The 19,351-nt window shown below is 33.5% G+C and overlaps 1 protein-coding gene across 8 annotated transcripts in view; it reads right to left on the bottom strand.

Annotated features, from left to right (window-relative positions):
- ZEB1 (zinc finger E-box binding homeobox 1) overlaps positions 1-19,351 on the bottom strand; it is a 191,824-nt gene that overhangs the window by 136,686 nt on the left and 35,787 nt on the right. For 4 of the 8 annotated variants that reach the window (XM_063669746.1, XM_063669748.1, XM_063669747.1 and 1 more), the window contains exons 1-2: positions 17,891-18,168; positions 4,481-4,636 (exon numbers count right to left, since the gene is read on the bottom strand). The exons of the other annotated variants lie outside the window; for them this stretch is intronic. The gene's annotated coding sequence lies outside the window, so the exon portion shown is untranslated. Of the gene's footprint in view, positions 1-4,480; positions 4,637-17,890; positions 18,169-19,351 lie in introns of those variants that run through there. 8 annotated transcript variants of the gene reach the window in all.

Raw genomic sequence — 19,351 nt, 5'->3', positions numbered from 1 at the left:
GTGATGCAGAAACACTAGATAATTTATGTGGGAATATCTGAGAAGCCTTGAAATAGTACATGTAAAACTCAATTTGAAGGCATTATACAAAATCATTTTTAGAACAGAATTCTTTTACTCAGTAAATTTGGAAATGAAAACAACCTTAATGAATTCCTCTCATTTCAATTTGGAAAAGGAATATTGGATGGCCATGTGTGTATACACACGATATATATAAGAGTACTGAGATGCTAAGATGGCCTCATAATTTTAACAGGTTCATATATCTAAGATACCTCTGTTTATTAGTGGCAGAGCAGGAACTAGGTTTCAGATTTTGTGCTTTAAGTATTCTTTACATGGCTCTTGTCTCCCTAGAGCCTAAGTAGAAGGATAGCATAATTTTTTAGGCTACCATGACACTATATTAATAGCTAGTGGTTTTCAATAGACAACTGTTGACTGGTTACATTAGAACTAATTGTGGTCATGGGAAACCATACTTGTAGTATTGAAATAATTTTCTCTCATTCAGCATCTTACAATGAAAAAAAAATTCTGTATTGCAAAAAAAAAGACACTAGGTTATAAAGTATCTCTAGATGGCATCTCTAGAAAGCCTTTGAGTGACCGCTGAAATTCAGCTGAAGAGGCCCCAAAGCTTAGATGAGAATTTCACAGACTTTTTTGTTTAGCAGTAATAATAAAAGCTCTTTACATACCACTCTGAAACATATATTGTATGTATTTTAAGCATCATCTGCAATTATTTCCGTTGGCACAGCTTTATGAATGAAGCAGGATATTTTTAAGATGAAGAAATTATCATTATTGTTATTATTAACTAAACCAACATATGGAGCCCTTTCTATGCACTTTCCATATGCTAGATGCTCTTCTAGCATTTTCATATATCAAATAATATATTTTTCCACAAGATATATACTCTTATTATCCCCATTTTACAGGTAAGGAAACTGAAGCACAGTAGAGTTATGCAGCTTCCCTAAGATTGCAAAGCTGGTAAGTGTCAGAGTTAATACTCACACCCAACCAGTATGACTCTGGAGCCCAGCTTCTTAACTACTACAACTTGGTAGTTTTAAATGTAAAACTGCTTCATACAATTGTCTTAAATGACGTTTATAATGTGTATAATATGCAAGTGTTTGTTCTGCTCATATTCACGTTTCTTGGTATCTCAGAAACCTGTAGATCTTTCCACAGCAGTTTCTCATTTTAAATAAGTTATACAAATAATAAGACCTTTTTCAGTCTCTGCTAACTGTAAAGAAGGTCAGTCTAATTTTTACATCAAAATGAACAACCTCATTTCATGAGGAATATGAATGGATTAAAATTAACATACTACAGATCAATTTCAAGGTATACTTAAGAAAGGACTGCTTTGTTTTTATAATATCATAAGCCACTACACTTTATTGTAATTACTTGCTTAATGTCTATATTCCCTGCAAGACCTATGGGATCACATCAGTCTTATTTATGACTGTGCCATGCCTTGTGCAATGACTGACATATAGCAGGTTGTTGGTAAGAATATATTGAATGAATAAATGTGATTTGCTATTCTATCTGTTAAATTTATTTAATAATGATCTCACCATAAATCGTAGCTCAATATTTTTAGTAATAACTATTTCACGTTTTACATATTTATAATTATCAATATCATGATTTTACAAGATGTGACATAAATTTCCTTCAAATAATCCTTGTGATTTATATCAGCAGGAACTCCTTTTTAACTTCTTCATAACTTCTGCCAAATTCTTAAGAATGGATGTAGAGAGGCACCCCATTTTATTTTCTACATTTAAAAGGTTCTTTCTCATATTGAACTGAAAACATTATTTTCCTTTCCATATCTATAAACAATAACTTTTATTTAAATTTTTCTCATTTGAACTTCCAATTCATTTCTTCTAACACCACTGTAATTCGCAACTCATTTCTTCTGACAGTAGAAACTGCCAAATTCAAAACAAAAGCCGTTACATTCCAACATACGCAGCCAATCAGACCCTGATTATTTCCTATATTGAGAAGTTATATAATTAAAAACTGATGACTATTGGTAGAATTTTGTTTTAGAAAGAAGTCATTTCAAATTCATTTCGATAAAAGAAATGCTATGTATCATCCTCCATCTGCAATATTTACATAATTATGTGTCTTAAATATCTTTTTGTGGCTAAATACCAAATTCTCCACAGGGCATCATGAACCCATCAAAGCCAATTAAACAGAACCAAAAAGAGCTGTCAAAGAAAAATGAATATCATGTATATTCCAAAGCACGTTACCCAGGAAGGAATATTTCTTCAAGACACTCTTTCTGGAAGGTATGGGAAGGACATCTTTCTCCTAGCACTGACAAGGGGGACTGCCTAGATCTCTAAGTTGAGATCTTTAAATCAGAATACTTGAACTCCAGTTGGTGACTTTGAGTATATCCAGAAAAAAACTAAATTTAGAAGTCACTGCAGAGATGAAGCATAAACATTCAGACATCCAAATGCTCTTTGGATTTTATTTTCCAAAACGTAATCAACATGTATGCTTCTCTGTGTGTGTGTGTGTGTGTGTGTGTGTGTGTATGAAAAACATAAATGTCACATTCCCTTCTTTAAAAAGATATAAAGTTGACTTGATTAAGGAAAATCATACTACCTTTAAAAATGTCTGCATGTAACAATTTTAAATTCAGTTGAGGAAATCAGTGTCCCTCTTCAGGGCTTTCCTTCTTGAAATCCTATAAGAACTCTCCCATAAGTGAAATTCTCACGTAAGAATGCTGCTTTGACAGGGCTTTGTTGTAAATTCTTAAGAAATCTAAGAAAATAGAATAGCAGCATAAAAAATGTATTTCTCTATGGTTAGAATTTAGTCTTTCTGATGCCTAGCTTAGCAGATATTAATAGAATTAATTTTAAAAGTTCAAAAGCAAGTTATCAATTCACTCAAATAAATGTGTAGGTTCTGTGCTTTATTTATACACTAACTTTATTGTTCCTTCTCTTATAGGAACTTATGCCATTTTATAGTATTGGTTCCAGTTGCAGTGTGTAATTATATCTACACTGTAATTACCACTGGCACTGGAAGTTCAATAACAGTTAGGGAATATCTGTTTTTAACCCCACCATTTTATTCTCAGCACCTACCTAAATGGGTGACACATAGTAGACAGACTATACAAATATGAATTATTAGACAGAGGGACTAAAGTATGAATGTTGCCATCTCAAGTACTTAGTTCACTGTAAACATTGGAATGATTACATAATGACAGATGCTGTGCTGGGTGCTTGTCACAAGAGCTCTTCCTGATATGTTTGTTATTAAGCTCTAGAAAACAGCTAAGAACATGGCCAGATTCAATTAACATAATTTTGACATCTCTAATTGGGCATGAAAAATTACTCAAACTATGTGAATCGCAAAAATCACATATTTGACAATAGAATGGTTAACAGAATTATAATCTATTATTAATATGCTAATCTTCATCAGCCATTATCTTGTTACCACAAAACTACTATGTCCGTGGACATGCTGGAATAATCTCAGGTAAACATCAATCTTAAAGATTTCAAACTTGCTAAGATGCTACCTCCATTCTTGTCCAAAGCTAACATGACTAATCATGGATCTGATTGGACACAGATGCCCAAAAAAAGGGATACGCAGGAATCAAATATATTCAGGAGAAAAATATAAATTTAAGGTCATCTGAAGTATATGAAAATGTAACCAAATTTAGAAATTATTTTCTCAGTGGGAGTATGTGTAAGGCAGGAGAGAGATGTCTGATTTTATCACCAAAATTTAATTCTGCGCCATATTATGAACAGCTACTCCACTTTGTTTTGGGTATACAGTATAAACATCTTATCCTACAAATTTAATAGTTTCCGCCAAAGTATAGTAGCAATTATACATTTTTAAAGAACTATTGTTAAACTAAATGGATTTTGTCATATGATATTATACTTTTTTCTTTCCTATTTTACAATGAAAGTAAAAAACAAAAACAGCATTCAAAAGACTACCACAAAATTTATGTCTATTTTAAGAAGCACTTATGAAACTGAACAGAAAAACTCAGTTTAGTATAAATTTTTTAGAAGTTAAACTTCAGTCAAGCAATATTTATAATACACTATTTTAAATAACTAAAATAAAAATACAAAAATTGAATTTTTAAACCAGACATGAACTATATAATTGATTTTCCATACTTTTATACTATTTATCAACATTAAGTATGTAAAATCTCTTATCTATAAAACCATTCTTTGCATATATTTTATTAAAATATAAGTGACAGACATATAAAATTCAAACACTTGTCATTATGTCCTAGATTTTAAAAGTTCTAAAATTTTAATTCAAATATAATAAATTGGTAGGCTTTACACACACACACACACACACACACACACACACACACAATTTAAATGAAAACTCTTACCATTGACTTCCTTTTGATAGTCACTCCATTAGTCTTTCTTGATAGTGCTTTCCTATGTCAAGCAGACAGTAGCCAAATCACAAAATGACATTTGGATGATCATGTCTTCAGATGGAAGTTTTCGGCCAATTGCCAGTTGAGAATTTAAACTGAAAACTAAATTACCCAAACTTTATTAAGTTGTTCCCACACCCACCAACTGATAAGAGCAATAACTCTAAACTGGAAAATAAGGTGAATATGATTTACCTCCTGTTCAAGTAGTCCTAATATTATATTTCAGAAGACATGCTATATAATAAAAGAATCCCATAAAATTCTAGTATCTTCTGAAAATGCTTTTAAGAAAATTTCAATCCCTCACCAAAAAGTTACCCCAATTATCCTATAACCCAAATTAATACATTAGATGATATAATAAATTATGGAGTCACAAACTTAGGTTCTGTCAAGCACTGCCTTCACCTAAAAGCTAACTGTAATGTCTGGAAACACTCTGACAGTATCATCTATATTTATATTTATTAAATCATCAACTACTTGTAATAGTACATACCACAAGAAGTTAGAGGTTACACTTTAGCATAACTCTGCCTGATCATGATACTTTTTGTATTGGGAAGACAAAATTTATAGTTACCAACTTCTAATTACAATACAAAAATGACTCAGTTCCTTTTCTGTACCAGTTTAGGCTCTTTTTCTCTTGATTCTTACGGCTACTCTTCATAGGGACTGTCAATTATATACGATTTTTGACCACAGGCTTTATGATTATTGGGTTGTACAGTCTGTTTTGATCCTTCTCAAATATTAGACACATTAAATTATTCCCAAATGTTAAGATATATCTCAGTTCCCTAACATACTTTGTGCTCAGCTGTAAGTTGGCCCATTTCAATAGTTACTATTGACAATTTAAGTCTTTAGCAAAAATACAATCAAATAAAGCTAAACTGAAAACATGAAGGAAAGAAAAACACGCCCTTATTTTCCTTAAAAAATGTTTCTGAATTTCAACTATAAAAGCTGCAAAATTAAGTGTACATAACTAGATAGCTATGTAAGACTCAGCTGAGTTATAAACATTACACACACCTCAAATTCTCATATATTTTATGTGTAATCCTTCTCTCTCTCTCTCACATACATGTGCATGTGTACACATGCATGCATATCTATCCAACTTATTCCTGATGTTTACCTATCAATAACCTGATACCACGGCATTATATAAGAGAATATAAAGTGAATAATCTGCTTATGATTAAGAGAAACTGACTTCAGAAACAAAGCCTAGAGCTTAATAAAACTGCTATATCTTTGAGTTAATAACACCGACCCCCAGTTAGATATACTAGAAATAGCATTATTCTATTCATTCCAATAATTTAAATCCAAAATTCTCAATATCAATAACACTTATAAACTATTCAGAGACTAATAAAGTTCTTTCCTGGGTGCTATGAGATATAAAGGAAAGGAGCTTATAACCTAAAATATGATGGGGGAGAGTGAGTGGTACATAAAGACACAGAAATGGATAGATTTCCAAGAGAGAAACAAGCACATTGGGGCAGTTTAATAGTTTGAATAGGTTTATCACATGTGGGACTGATCTGAGAAGACTTTATATCAAGCAGCATTTTTTAAAGCAGAAAATACATAACTACGTTTTTCTTATTTAGCCTAATGAAACCCACAAAGCAAACTGTGATTAATACGGAATACAGCTATGGAAGCATTCATGTCCTCACTCTGGAAGAAGACCAAAGATAAAATCCTTAGTCAAATGAAATTACAGAACATAGAGATATCTCCTCCATCACACCCCCCACCAAAAAATAAGGCTTTCTGTATTTCAGAAACAATTCTAAATTGCTCATTTCAACTCTTCCCAATGATTCCAATCATAATGGCTGTGATGTAATTATAAATTAGGAGACATAATGAAAAGTCACTATCAGATTACAAAATCATGAATTAAAAACCACAGAATGATCCTCTTGGTGTGAATAACATTACTGATAACACATCTACACAAGAAAGCTGGTTTCATGTTCCAGCAGATGATGATCATGAAGTGACTTGTGTTTTTATATAATCTTAAATATATTCTACTCTTCCATTATAAGAGTCTTACAATTTGGCCAGGCATGGACGCTCATGCCTGTAATCCCAGCAGTTTGTGAGGTCAAGGTGGGGAAGACTGCTTGAAACCAGGAGTTCAGACCACCCTTGGCAACAAAGCAAGACCCAGTCTCCACAAAAAATTTTTTAAAAACAGTCTTAGAATTTAACACCACACACAATTTTACAAATAAAGAAACAGGTCCAGTCATATGACACTATTTACCCAAAGTCACACAACTAGCTGGCAGCAAAATCAAGACCTCTTAAGAACCACAGATGCTCCTTTTACTATAATCAAAGAAAGAAACAGTTACACCTTAGAAAGAGATATAATTTTATTAGGAAAATTTCAACTTTTTAAGCTACATACTCAATTTCAGACGTTCACCTCATTAGCTCCAGAAATTGCAAAAGATCAATTCATAAAGTTAGGGAAAGAAAGTTGTATGATTAACTTAAATTTTATACTTCTCTTTTTATACTATTAGCTTTAAGACACACATTCAACCTTATTCCCAACTCTTCAGACTAAGAATATGAGTTTTAAAAATATGTAAAATTTTTTATCAAAACTCTCTCTAAAAAAGATAATTCCCTAGAATGTTCCGTGGCATCACATCTATTTTTCGATCTCCTGACCTTGTGATCCACCTGCCTCGGCCTCCCAAAGTGCTGGGATTACAGGCGTGAACCACTGCGCCTGGCCATCACATCTATTTTTCTTTCACATCCTGGCACCATTTTTCATTGGATTGGGTAACAAAGTAAGCCTGCCACATGGATAGCAGCAGACAGTCTTATCTTGACTGCTTCAGGTGACATAACTCATTCCAACTCTATATAAATGAGCAGCAAGAGAAGTTCAGAAAATTTGTAAACAGGAAATATAAAAAGAAATATCTGCAAATCATACATTTAATAACGGGCTAATATCTAAAATATTTAAGTAACTCAAACAACTCAATAACAAAATAATAAATAACCCAATTTTTAAAAATGGGCAAAGAACCTGAACAGGCATTTCTTAGAAGACACACGAATGGCCAACTGGTACAAGAAAAAATGCTCAGCATCACTAATTACTAGAGAATTACAAATTAAAACCACAATGCGATATTACTTTACACCTGTTAGAGAAGCTTTTATCAAAAAGATGAAAGGTAAATGTTGGACAGGGTGTGGAGAAATGATAACTCTTATACGGTACATTGTTGGTGGGAATGCAAATCAGTTCAGCCGTTATGGAAAACAGTATGGAAGTTTCCCCCAAAAAAACTAAAAGTAGAACTACTGTATGATCCAGTGATCCCACTTCTGGTTATATAGGCAAAGGAATTGGAGTCAATATGTCAAAGGGATATCTGCACTCCTATGTTCATCGTTGCATCATTTACAATAGCCAGGATACGGAAACACCTAAGTGTCTATCAATGGATGAATCAAGGAAATGTGGTATATACATACAATGGAATACTATTCAGCATTTAAAAAGGGGAAAATTCTGTCATTTGCAACAACATGGATGAATCTGGAGGATATTATGCTAAGTGAAATAAGTCAGGCAGAGAAAAACAAATACCATATGATCTCACTTGCATGTGGAATCTAATAAGGTTAAATTCATAGAAGTAGAGAATAGAACAATGGTTACCAGAGGCTAGGGTAGGAGGGTGGTGGGGGGAGTTGATCAAGGGCTACGAAGTTTCAGGTAGAGAAGAAGAATAAGTTTGAGATCTATTCCGTAGCAAGTTGACAAGAGTCAATAATAATGTATTAAGTATTTCAAAATAATAAAAGTAAATTTCAAATGTCTCAATATAAAATATTATAGGTGAGGTGACAGATATGTTAATTAGCATAAGCACATCACACTGTATACATATATCAAAACACATTGTACCCCATAAATGTATGCAATTATGATTGGTCAATCAAAAATATTAATTTTACAAGAAAAATAAACAGGAGATTAAAAAAGAAATAGTTGAAACACTTTAGATTTAGTTGTAAAGATATGTCCTCCACTAACTCAATTTAGATTCCACTGTCTATTCAAAGTCAGAACTTACAAGATGTTTCTAGTAAAGCACAACATGCTTACTAGTTCAACTGGTTTCAAAAGTCAGAGCACTTATTAGGCAACACCTAAAATCATTCATCAAAATTATTTTGGACAGGCAGTGATGTTAAACAAATTATTTCCACCATACCACCACCACAGCCACCACTTTCATTCCCTACTCCACTTCCCACAGTCTATGAACTAAAAGGGAATAAAATATTCTTATCATTTATTATTAAAAAGATAAAATATTTTAGCATATGAAACCAAGATTTATCTTATGCTACTAAAACAGAAAATAAATGCTTAACGAGTTTTACTTGAATTACATTAAATCACAAAGTAACATCTCAATACACACACACACAATATTCAGGGAAAAAAATTTAAAAAACAACAAAACAACAAAAAATAATACAAATAAAAATCAATATAACAGCTATTTACATAGCATTTGTATTGTATTAGGTATTATAAGTAAGCTAGAGATGATTTAACGTATACAAGAGGATGGGTGGGTGCAGTGGCTCACGCCTGTAATCCCAACACTTTGAGAGGTCAAGGTGAGAGGATCGCTTGAGCCCAGGAGTTTAAGACCGGCCTGGGCGACACAATGAAACTCTATCTCTACAAAAAAGTTCAAAAGTTAGCTTGGCATGGTGGTGCGTGCTCGTGGTCCCAGCTACTTGGGAGGCTGAAGTGGGGGGATCGATTGAGCCCAGGAGGTCGAGGCTGCAGTGAGCCATGATTGTACCAGTGCACTCAAGCCTGCGCAACAGAGCAAGACCATGTCTCAATAAATAGATAAATAAATAAATAAAGTACATGAGAGGATATGCATAGCTTATATGCAAATACTATGGCACAGTATTTGGATTTTGGTATCTAAGGGTGTCCTGGCAGCAACCACCTGAGGATACTGAGGAATGACTATATATATAGACACACACCCATATAGAGTAAATATATATGCATCTACATGTGTGTATGTCTATGTGTGTGTGTATATATATATATAGTATATAATAAAGCACTCTTCCTAAAATCATGTGAGTATTTTAGAAAGTGTAATTATTTAAAAATTTTCCTCAATGGTCCAAGTTTTTGGGTGCATGCCTACTTTTTCACCAAGAATTGTGACAGGCTTCCTAAAAGCAAGAGCAAGTATCTATATTTAGGTCTAGTTGTTGAAGTATTCTATATAGAGTCAGCATATTGATATTTCAATTTATATAAGAACCAGTTTACATTCATATTATTCACATTACTTAAAGCAATCCTTTAGAAAGTGAGTTTAAAAACTATCAACCAAAAAAATATGCCTCATCCTTTTCATGGATTCTTGACCTATTTATAAGAAAGTCGTTTTGGCGACAAGTTACTTAATTTTTATCTGCCACAGTTTCTCCATTTGTATAATGAAGATAATAGCATATTACCACATAGGCTTGCTGTGAACATTAGGTTAATAGTTGCAAACTGCCTAGAAAAGTGCAGTAAGTACATCATAAGCCTTCGAAAGCAGAGCTATTACAATCATCATCATCATCACTACCATTATCACTACTACCACCACCTTCATAAGCATCTCAACTGATTCTTAGTAAAAGTGTAGAGTCCTAGGCCACACTCCCAGAGATTCTAATTCAGTATCACACCAAAGTTCGAGAATATTGTGTTAAAGAGAAAGGGGAATAGATAAAAAGCCAAGACACTATGTATACCAGTATCATCTTATAAATACAGTAACGGAAAGCAAAACACTTTAAAACAGAAAAAGCTTCAGTTTTAGAAGTCCAGTAACACCTTTACTTCCTCCTCTAAAATACACACAACTTATCCCCAAACCCAGTGGTTGCTTTCCAATGACCCTGCTACTCAAGAGTAGAAAGGATACAGAAATAAGTAAGAGGCACCGGGCTCAACAAAGAGTTGAAGAAGCTTATATACTTCATTACTTCTTGGATAGAGAATAGCTAGCAATTTCACACACAAAAAATTTATGAGTAGAGCAATTATCAAATATTTGAGCACTAACTGTATGTGGAACGCTAAAGGGGACTGAACTATAAGACATAAAACTTTCCTGGAATCTCATTGGGAAAATAACCTCCCACTTTCTTCCAAGGATCACTGAAGTCTTGCTCCAGCTCAAGCAGTATAAGCTGGGAACTCAGAGAAGAGATTTTAGTTAGGGTCGACAGGAAGGCTTCATAGAAGAAAAAGATCTTTGCTAGACCTCATAATGACTAAGATTTTTATACACAAAAATTGCATTTCAGGTCAAAGAAAACAGTGTGAGCACAAAGCAGAAACTTGGAAGTACTACAGGTATTTCAGGACAGTACGTTGAGTATTTGCCAACGCTGGAAAGGATGGTTTTATTCTCTGCTCAAAAATCTAATTAGTACTTCAGGAAGATTGTTTTAGCAAACAATGGTGTGCATCATGGGGTATGTTATGATAGTGTAACCCTGGCTTTGAAAATGGACAGAGACGGGAATCTAAAGGATTATTTAAATTATGGCCAGGGGCAGTGGCTCACGCCTCCTAATCCTAGCACTTTGAGAGGCTGAGGTGGGAGGATCACTTGAGTCCAGGAGTTTGAGAGGAGCCTGCGTGACACAGCAAGACCCTGTCTTTACAAAACTAAATAACACACAAAAAATTAATTAGTTAATTGGCAGTGAGGACAAATTAGGTATCAAAGATGATTTAAGTATTACGTCTGTTTTTTTCTGGAACTTCTCAGTCTGTCCTGGTATATTCAAGATGAAGGAGATGGTAGACAGTGAGAGCTATAAAAAGTAAGCTCAGGGCTAGTCAGAGAGAGTTTAGATTAGGGCGAAAGGACTAACCTGTGGGAGCAAAGGTAGAGAACAGTTTGAGCAAAGACTTGGGAGCGGGAAAGTGCAAACATTATCCTCAGGTTGATTAGCTCTGATTTGCTAGAGCCGGCAGCTCGCAACTGCCTTTTCTTTCGAATGCATCAAAAGGCCCTAAACGTGTTACTGAGGAAGAAAGAAGAGGCAAAACAGTTTAATGCATAGAAAGCCTATAAATGATGGTAATCTGGAGTTTAAATTAAATATTAAATTATGTTCCCTATATTCAGTAGAGCATACAAATGTATTTCGATATAGCTGATCATGTAAAATGTTCACAAATTTGGCCTGGCCAACAACAAAAATCAACAATAAAGCTTTGCTATATTCAATCTCACCCCTACTTTTTCAAAAAATTTTAATAGGCAATTTTTATGGAATTCATTATATTACACATATGGATCTTCTCAATCAAGTGATTCATATGACTGTTAAACAGCTCCTTAAAGATAGAGGCCATGCTTTTCTTCTTTTTTCCCTCTGGTACTATCAAAACTCAATGGTATAAGGTATGGATTTAGTACACTTATTAAATGAAAGATATCCTATAATATGACCTGTGAATGGATGAAATAAAAGGTATGAACAGTTATAAAATTCCATAATAACAGACATGCAATTTATTAGAGCATCCATGCAGTACTGTTTCAGGTTACTGCAGCTCACTGTAATGCCACTACTGTGGCACTAGTAAATACAAAATGGCCTTGAGAACTCTGTGAGATTTTACTTTAAGTGTATATATGGTTTCTAGGTATTTACCTTTGCATTTAAAAAAATCACTCACTAATTTATGAACTCTCTGGGGATATTCATAAAATATTTCAACATGATTAGACTTGGATAAAAAACTGTTTTGCATGTTTATGTAAAATATATTTCTTGCATCTAAATTTATATTTTCACTCTCCAAAATATTTCAGCACATTTTATTCATCTGATCCACCAAATTAACCAATAATATCTTGTCACATACCATTCATTTCTGAATAATTAAAGAGATCTTAACAGCTATCATATTTTAGGGATACTGACCCTTTAAACCTTATAGCATCATACTAAAATAGGCAAATACCATTTCCAAAGTAAGTGGGTCATTTATCTTAAAGTATAAGGAAAGGAACTAGCATTTGTTAAAATACCTCCTAAACTATGTCCATTATATTTAATCCTTACAACCCTGAGAGATAGTATATACAAACCCATTTTACAGCTGTGAACTTGCTTAAGGTCCCACAGCTATTAAATTATCCTGTTTTAATTCCCTTCATGTTTGTCTAGCTCCAAGTCTAAGCTCATCCTTCTTACAATAAATACCTGGAACATTGCCAAGTACCATGTTAAAAAAGAGGCTAGGGCATAAAGGGGCAGGGGCAGGGGCACAGGGCAGTGAAGTAAAAGCAAACATTGTAAAGTCCAAGTACTTTACTCATTGAAGTGCTCTTCAAATCTATTATGAACATTCTTTCTCTTACTTTATTCACAGACACCCTTCTCTGTACACTAGTAGCTATAAGAATTAATATCAAGCTTTGAAAAAACAGACACTTTATAAAGATGCAAAGCAACAATAGCTACTGAGAATTATTTTTGAAAGGACAAATGGCCCTGTGACATACCTCAGTAGCCCTGAGGCAGTGTCTTCAGGAAGACACTGTCTTAAGAAATTTTCATCAACAATCCACAGTCACTATATTTTATAATAAGAAGGGTTGAGATTAACTGTTCTAGCAATCAAAGAAGATAGGTGTTTGTTATCTGGAAAATTTACTAACTGAATGTCCAATGATGCTATGAATAAAGATGAATAAAATTTTGATTTTTCTAAAAAAATTCAGGAAGTATCTATGGTATCATTTTGTACTTTCCAAACAGAACAGAATGTACAAATTATACAGTTAATAACATCAGTTAGTAATAAACATAATTAAAAACATTATAAACATAGAGAAAAATATTAAAAATTCCAAAAGGTATAAGGTTCTTAATTTTAAGAACAGAAAAACTATGGTTCCTGCGTTAACAGAAGCTGGCAGTAAACATACCGCTTTCAAAGTTAAAAGAGTATTTCAGAATGGAGTTTTAGAGCCTATAGCACTTTATAAATGAAGGTGGAATTTTTTTACTCCAATGTACTCCTTTCTTCTTTCCCTCTCTTTCCCTGCCCTTACCTCTATATCATAACACGTAAGAGTTCTCATTTTACTTTAAGAAAAATGCTATCTCATCTAGTATAAAAAGGTGAGACAACTTTGCATTTTAAATTAACATAGGGTCTTTAGGAGTTCTGAGGATTTCAATACCAAAATGCATACAGGTTGGATCTTTAAAAACTGTTACAGTAGAAGTGCCAAAACACAGTCTCTCTAGCATTTTGAACAAGGTTTCACAATAATTAGCACTGCAGTAGGTAATTTAACATGTGTGACCTTTTGTACAGTAACAATTCTAAATAACAGCCAAGAGCACAGTCATTTATTTGTTTGTTACCTTGATTTGGGGCAAAATGACACAAGAAGACCAGTTCTACACAAAGAATTAACACAGTACTGTGCTAATATAAGTAAATAAAGTTTAGCTCAAAGAGAAACAAATAATAAAAAGTCAAAGAGAGAACTGAGCTGGCAACTGAGAAGCATAAACCATTTTGGCCTAGATTTGTTTGTAATGACTATGTGACCCAGATACTAAAATACTTGGCTAACATTCAGAAATCTAGCAACTGAAAGAAATAAGATATATGGTTGGCTGGCTAAATATTTTAGCCAAAATAACAGATTTTTAAAATCATGCATTATTATAGTATTTTCTACACAGAAAATTTTTAAACTTTAAAAATAAGTATTTCTTTTTTGCTTTGTAAATTATCCCATAAATTATACTTCACCTTTATAATCAGACAATAAAGATGACACTATTTACTACAGAGGTTATGATACAAAACTCCTTTGGAGAGAAGAGCTGAGAGAAAATATACTTTTTAAAAGAAATTTATTAAACTGTATTTTCCTAAACTATCTTTGTTCCATTTATGGCCCGCATAGTTTACTGTACAGACAGGTGTCTATTAAATGAGAAGAGAATTTTTGGGAAAAAAAAATTCTTCAACTCCGAAGCTATATAAGCTCTGCTAATGAGGGTGCTTGAAACACAGGAGTCAGAGAGTAGATTCACTAGGGACTCGACTTCATACTTACAGGCTTGATGGGGGAAGGCGGCGTTTCACGTAAGTAAAAAACATAATACACAATCCTTAATGCACCCGTGGTGGACCATACTGAGTGCCTATCCAACGCTTCCTTTTTCCTAATGATCCATGATTGGATTTCTATATCCACATCTCTCCCAGTGGTCAATGCGCCTCAGGGTAAGCTGACTGTCCTGAGCTGCAAGGGTAGACCACAATTAATCTAATCCATTATGGTAAGCTCATCCCTTTTGCCAACGATTAGTTTAGGCATATTTAGAATTAAGCTAATTCAGGACAATAAAGAGCAAGTTGGGGGCAGGAGTGCATGAGGACTTCTCAGGGAAAAGAACCTATATTGCCCATGAGAACACCAAGAGAAGTTTATTTCTCTCTTTGGATCTGAAGGAGGAAACACACAATCCTGATTGCAGCCAGCAGCCATTTGGCAACTAGTGTTGGGATAAAGGAAATATTGTGGATAAAGAGTAGAGTAGACGACAAACTGAGTCCTTGAAAAAAATCACTGAGCCACTGGCATAACTAATCCTAATATATGTACTTTCTTATGTGAGCTAACCAATATTCTTTTTATTTAAGCCAAATTAGACTAATTTGGAAACTAATTAGCTATTAGGAAACTAACAATTGCCAAGTTCTATTTTCATTACTTTTAGAAAACCTTAGAATTTTACCCATTCCTAGCTTTAAAAAAAACCATATGCTACTTTTTGTATATTTTCCTAATTTCTTACAGTGATTGTGTATTACATGTGCTATTGGAAGCAGAGTTATTCAATCTTAGTGTACCAATATGACCTCTTCTTGATCATCAGTATAAAAAATTCTGCTTTTAGTCTAGTAATGCTTTCAGGGGCCCATGATGTACTCAGATCGCTATGTTCTTATAGCCTGATTTTGCTCCAATATCAACTGTCTCTTATTCCTGCTGTACTCTGCTCACAACAGTTTCAGAGAACCACTACGCTCTCATCTACAGTTCATTGGTTCTCTATGCCCTGTGCATTCTCATCTTACTCTGAGTTCCCTATTTATACACACGCAGATGGCTGAAGTTGCTAGAATTATGTTCTGAAGCATATGAAAATTATTCTCAGGACAGTGAATTTCTTTTTGAACTTAGTTTAAAAATATAACCTAGATAACTAGTTTTGTACTTCTTTAAAAAAGTATCTCATTTATGCCTTCCCTTCCTCCCTTCTTTTGGCATTCACTTTACCTAGAAATACTTTTGACCTCTTACTTTTAAATAGATATTGAAGATTTCTATATGGTCAAGGCTATAAAACAACAGCCTACGGGCCAAATACATTTAACAGGTCGATTTTGCCCTGTGGAGTTACTGTCACAGAGTATCTTAAAAACACCTGAATTAGTTACCAACTAATTTACATAAAAATCTGTATTTTAGGATCCTTTGGAAAAACTGAAATATTGGGTAACAATCAGCCTGAACACTCCCATGATCACCATCAGATGGAGCAGAATATTAGCTGTCCCTCTACTCAGTTAGATGAGCACAAATTCTCTAAAGCCCCAGTCTCATTATTATTTCCCTAAATGGCCTAATTCTTTATAGTTAAGGCCCGTATAGGTACTTGACTATGGTATCCCTGATACAACAGGCTAGTAATAGCCATAGGTACATGAAAGAAATAAGACTGGCTAAGAAAGTACAGAAGTTCATAAGGAATTCTGTAAAGTCTGTTTCCAAAATGTTTCCTCCGGCATCTTTTAATTTAACCAGCAGTCTATTTCTAGAGCCAATCATCCAGCAATAAATTCTCTGAATAATCATGAAAAAAGTGTTTCTTAATAGAAAGCTATTTGAAACAAAAGGGTTAAATTCTTCAAGTAAGTTTCAATCAATCAACCAATAGGAAAATCCTAAAGAGTCACCTTCCAAATCTGATATTCATTAATAAGTGGTGTAAACAAGACGACCTGCACTATATATATATACATCATATATGTACAAAATTACTTATGTGTTTTATGTATAAATTAGGAAGTCAAATTGTCTTTTAAAACTAAGTTCTCCCTATACTCCCTATATTAGTTAATGAAGTCAAACAATAACAAGAATTAGCACAATTCAAAAATTATTTTTTAAGGAGCGATGTTTTCTAAATTGTATTTATAATATAGTCACTTCCTCCTAACGTTAAGTACAAGTTACCTGAAAGTATTTTAGAGAGAATCTTACAATCAGATTCTATAGGTGGAACAATAATACCATTAATAGTTTTACATTTCTGTCAAATACAAGGCTTTGTCCACATTCTAAATTTCAAATCTATTCCCTTCTCTCCAGCTCCACTGCTGTAACCATCATCTCCAACCTGGCCTACAGAAATAGCATCTAACAACATTGCTTCTATATATACTATAGTCAGACTCATGATTTTCAAATGAAAAATTTAATCATGGCATACCCCGATGCTTAAAACCTTTCCCTGGTTTCCCAATATCCCTTAGGATATAGGTCAAAAACTCCTGAAGAATGTATAATCTCTTTCCTACATTCTTCTCTACATTTACTTATCCTTCTTTTCAATGCTCACACTGGAATCCTTTCAATTCTTCCTTTTACTTTCGTAGATGCTATTTCTGTTGCCTGCAATGTTCCATCCTAACCCTTCTCCTAATTCCTAGGCTTAAGCTAACTCATGGTGATTCTTCCAATCTCAGCCCAAAAGTTATTTCTCATGTCCTACCCTCAGTTCACATTCAACGCTCCCCCACCATCCCAGAGCAGGTTAAGTCGGCCTGTTATATTCTTTCCTATCATCTTATGATTTCTCCCTTAATGCTCATCTTAGTTATAATTATTTGTTTAGTTCCAAAGCTGCTGGTTTCGTGAGGACATGGAAAGATATCTGTCTTGTTTACTGTCTTACACTATCATTTAACATAATGACTGGCAATAATAGCATTTAATAAATATTTGTTGAATAAATGAGTCTCATTAAATTGGATTTAACCCACAGATAAATGAATTATTGTTGAAAATGCAGCATAGTAGACAGCACAAATATCTGGAAGTCCTGAAGACCTGGTTCATAATTCCAGGTGAACTACTTGCTGTGTGACTTTAGGGCTCAAACACTCAGATTCTTTACCTTAATAAGAATATTATCCAATGCCTGCTCTGTCTTCCTTAAACAGCTGCTGAGAAAAAAAAAGGAATAATTTACTTTCTCAACTCTTAAAGCACATTTTTTTCACATTAACATTTTTCAAATCAATAGGAGTCTTACCGAAGATATCAAAAGAACTTTTAATAACAAAAGAGATATTACACAAAATAATGCTTTGTATTATACCCACGTGTATTACTGTATCTCTGTGTGAACTTAGACATGACTAAGAATTTACCTTCTGTCACTTATCAGCATCAACAGAACTATGCACAGCTAAATTTTAACTTAATTTTAAATCCCTAAATTACCTCTTAAAATATCTTTTAAAGATCACTATAATGCAGCATTGAAACAAAAAGTTATTATATATGCAGAACTTTCTGTGACATGTGGCTGAATTATGTTTAATGAAGGTTTCACAAGCGATAATTCTGAGCAGATACTAAATATCTGGCTGTTAAAGTCTTCTGGATGACTTTCAAGAGAAGTTATTTAACTTCTAGTGAAATGTAATATAATTAGTAAAAAATTTTTTTTAATTTAAATAGGAAATGGAAACCTCGCCAAAGTAATTCCTGGACATCGCTCAGAATGACACTATCAATCCTAAAAGTGTTAAAGATCAGGAAGAGCAGCATTTGCTACAGTGCCTATGGCCCAAAGGAATTCAGAATAATCCTTAGATAAATGCTCCTCCTCCCCCAAGAAAAGTGTTTTATTTTTCCAAAAAGAGACATTAAAAAGTTGTTATGAAATCAAAGAATGTGCCTTACAATTGATGAGCTTTTAGAATCGAGAAAATATAGTAACATATATGAACATATTCTTTAAATTAACTGCTATACAAGCAGGTAATTTTAAAGGTGCCCACTTTGTGCTAGGTACAAAAAAAGTGCTTTATATAAAACTTACAAGCTTCTCCCAAAGTCACTTATAAAGTCAGTGTTTGAAAATGAAAAGATGAAATGGGATTCCAATATCATTGTTTCAGAAGAAATAAAATGTTCCCCCTAACTCTGAATAGACAGACTTGACAAAACTAAATCCACTTTTTTTGCTCTGTTCCCACTTTAAGCACTGCCCACATAATTCATAACACTGTCATTTGTTAAATTCTTTTAAATATTCTCCTGAGAAACTAATTCTAATATCTATTCACTAGCATCTGAACGTTCTTCTTTATGTCTATCCTCATCCTTTCAATTGTTATATTTAATGTAATATTTCACTTGGTTTTGTATTTTGCTGATACTGTTTTAAGCAATATTCACCTCAGTCTTATCTTCAAGAACAAATCAGGACATGTGCTTTCAGTTAATTTTCTGTAAGTAGTAGTACTGGTTTTCTATGACTCCTTCACCTGGTGACCAAAACTATGTATTGCTAATATGACAGGTTGGTGGTGCTGGTGACTAATGAAACTAAAACCAACAAAGCTGA

Source organism: Pongo pygmaeus, chromosome 8 (genome assembly GCF_028885625.2).
Source record: "Pongo pygmaeus isolate AG05252 chromosome 8, NHGRI_mPonPyg2-v2.0_pri, whole genome shotgun sequence".
Taxonomy (NCBI): domain Eukaryota; kingdom Metazoa; phylum Chordata; class Mammalia; order Primates; family Hominidae; genus Pongo; species Pongo pygmaeus.
Note: the sequence above shows the minus strand (reverse complement) of the source record. Positions and strands in the feature narration are given on the sequence as shown.